Source organism: Arachis ipaensis, chromosome B04 (genome assembly GCF_000816755.2).
Source record: "Arachis ipaensis cultivar K30076 chromosome B04, Araip1.1, whole genome shotgun sequence".
Lineage (NCBI taxonomy): Eukaryota > Viridiplantae > Streptophyta > Magnoliopsida > Fabales > Fabaceae > Arachis > Arachis ipaensis.
In genome coordinates this window covers 121,493,032-121,496,505 of record NC_029788.2, presented here as the reverse complement: position 1 = coordinate 121,496,505, position 3,474 = coordinate 121,493,032, and the positions used below count along the sequence as shown (strand labels likewise).

General features: G+C 25.2%; 1 pseudogene; it reads left to right on the top strand.

Moving 5' to 3' along the window:
* The window catches only part of LOC107637130, a 1,362-nt pseudogene extending 657 nt beyond the window's left edge, over positions 1-705 (top strand).

Here is a 3,474-nt window from a genome sequence, read left to right as displayed (position 1 = left end):
TTTTTTCTTGGGATCAACAAATCTGAATCATAAACTTAGACTATTGAAAACTAGTTTTAATATATGATACTATTTGTTTAAGAAAATTTTAAAACCTATAAAAAATATAAATGCTATTACTTATTACTTTTTGAAAATGAAAAAATATTCTTTATACTTTTAAGATGATTTTTTCGATCATATTAATATCACTTATGGATATAAGTAAAAGTATAGGAAGGAGCAGAGGAGGTCAGACTAGAAAGGAGCAGTTGGGATCAGAAGGATATCATGAAATGGATACAAAAGGAGGGCAGACTAAAAAGGAACAGATAGGGACTACGGACTACCAAGAAATTAGACGTAAAGGAGGCCTCTCTACCTTGGATAAGTCCGGCGGAGAGCATGTTGCTGAAGAAGGCATCGATATTAATGAATCCAAGTTTATCAACGAAGAAAAATAGATGTTATGAAATTGTTGTCTTGATGTATGTTCCCATACTTAGTTGCTAATAATGTCGTTGTTCTCGTACTTAGTTCTTCCGTACTATCGTTCTTAGGATTTATATGTTGTTTTATGTCTACTGTTTGTGTTGGTTTATCTTCGTTGTCCTTCTACTTAGTTACTAATAATGTAGTTTGCTAGGATTTATATGTTGTTGTTTTGTGTGTGTATTGTTTGTGTCTCTTTATCTATAAAGGTAGATGTTATAAAGTTGTTATTTTGACTGTTATTTTGGACTTATCTAAATTTATTATGTTCAAATGCTACAATTTTTGAAGATAAATAAAAAAATTAATTATAATAAATTTAAATAATTATGTTTATAAACATACTTTATAACATTTTAATTTTAAAAATGAATTTGTTTTTACATCCTGAATTTTAATTTTAACTTTTTCCATTTATTTATCTTATCATAACATAATTCAAAACATTCTTACCCATGAGTATATATATGATTTTAAGTTATTTTTAAGTTATTGTATGTTATATTAGTTAGTAGTTATTTAGTTATTTAAGGGAATCAGATACTTAACAAAATTTTAGACAAATTTTCATGATTGAAATTTGAAATTCAAAAAATACTTGAAATGTCAGGATATTTATATGTAATTCACAAGAGTAAATTTCCATAGGACAAAACTAATATAATACTCGTTAAACATTGGATTGATTTAGCAAAGTTACTCAAAGTTTAGATAGTTTGTTGGGTAATTTTATCAAATGAATCTATTTTTTTTTTTATGAATATCGAACTAATTTACATTTTTCATGAAGGCTTGAGGTTGTTTTGTTTAAGATCTTAAAAAGCCCGCTTAAAATAAAAATGAATGCAACCAAAAACAATATCTATATCACGACACCAAAAGAACAGTTTTATTTTTCTGTGACATTGCTTGTTTCTTTAGAAACCTACATCGAAGAAAGGGGATGTTTCCATAAAGATGCAGAAAATATTTTTTTTAAAGATATTTTTTAATAATTAAAATTTAACACATATAATCACTTAAATTATGTTATTTTTGTCAAAATTATGTCAGATAAATTAATTTGATCGAAAAATAGTGAATCAAATTTTGAATCCGTCTAAATTAATATTATTTTTTATAAAAAATGACTACAATATCTTTATTATATAAAATGACTAAAATATTCCTATATATATATATATATATATCGAAAACTCTAAATCCTAACCCTATGACGATAGAGAAGTAAAGGGCTAGAATTTAGATAAATTTTACTTTTTAAAAAATATTTTTAAAAAAAGACGTTTTTGACATCTTTATCTAAGTGGCTCCCATGAAATACGTAAAATGTTATTTTATTTAGGATAAAGTATATTTTTTGTCCTTAAAATTTAGTAAAAATTTAAAAATTATTCATAAGTTTTATTTTATTTCAATATTGTTCCAAAAGTTTTCGATTTACATCAAATATATCATCGACGGCTAAATTTTTAAAAAATTTAAGATCAATCTAACAATAATACATAAAATTTATGCTTGATTTGCTTGTATTGAGAATTGTTCTTATGGAATTGTTGTTGAATACTTAAATTGGTTTTAAATTTTTTGAAAAATTAGCCGTCACGAGTATATTTAATGAGTATATTTAATGCAAATAAAAAAATTTTGAGATAAAATTGAAACAAAATAAAATTTAGATATATTTTTAAAACTTTAATAAAAGAGATAAAATACATATTTTATCCTTTTATTTATAGGGAACACGAATTACGCAAGGGATAAAAAAGGTATGTAAGTAACTACAGAAGCATGTTGTTTTAACTACCCATAATCTCATATCATCTGAACATCATTATTCTAACGCTCAAAGCCCCTACATTAAATCCATAGTATAAAATCGTGTAAAACAAATCTATTTTCCTCTTTGTCTTACGGATTTGGTGGGAGATAATAGACATTAACCGAAAGGAAAATAAAGGTGTTAATCCCCTTTATATATCGGGTAAATTAAATGGAGTTGTTAGAAAATTGGTTTAACTTTTTAGTTTTTACTTTGTAGTTTCCACTTTCCAGATCCAATCAGCTAAGGTCATTGCATTCCTAAAGCAAACCCTCTTTTACATTCACAAATGTTCCTTGGACTCCACCTATTATTATATAATAGAATTAATTAAAATCTCCTTTCATAAAAAAAAATATCTTCTATAGTGAGAATTGTAAAATAATAAAATAATAAATTAATAATCACTATTAAATTTATAATTTTTATCATGTGTCACCTTGATTTAAAAATAATTAAATTCTCACTTTTTCATTTCAGAAGAATTTGAGCGTGTATATATATTATTATGGAAGCTAAACCAAGAATAGGAGCTTTAGATTATTAGATTCCCTAAACTACTCCCACCATTAGTCACTCATATTTCATTATCTTTTTCGAAGCTTTCACATATATTTTGACAAAATATAAGGGCACAAATAATAAAAAGCATATTTACATTTGTAAGGTTTCATTATCAGCAATCGTTTTCTATTGCAATTCTTGTGAATCCGCTCTCAATTAATTAAGGTGGAAACTCAAGTGCAGTCGACTTCATATGAAGTTAATACCTGAGAGTCATTAGATGATTTGACTGATTTGACTAAATTTTCATCTAATGGTTCTCAGATATCAACTTCACGTGAAGTCGACTTCACCTGAGTTTTCACCGTTAATTAAACATATGCATTTAACTAAGATTTTAAAATAATTTTTCTATTTTAAATCTTAAGTGTACTCTAAACAATAAATCTTAGAAAACATAAGAGTTAAAAAATAATAATTTTATAATAAAAGATTAGAGTTAAGTAAAAATTGTTTTCTTATATCATTTTCTTATTAACTGATATTTTATCTCTCTCTCTCTATATATATATATCCTTGTTAACTGATATTTCATCTCTCTATATATATATATATAGATTGCCATTTTAATTTTTTCCAGATATCTATGGAGGTAAGTAGCGGAAGTAACGAAATAG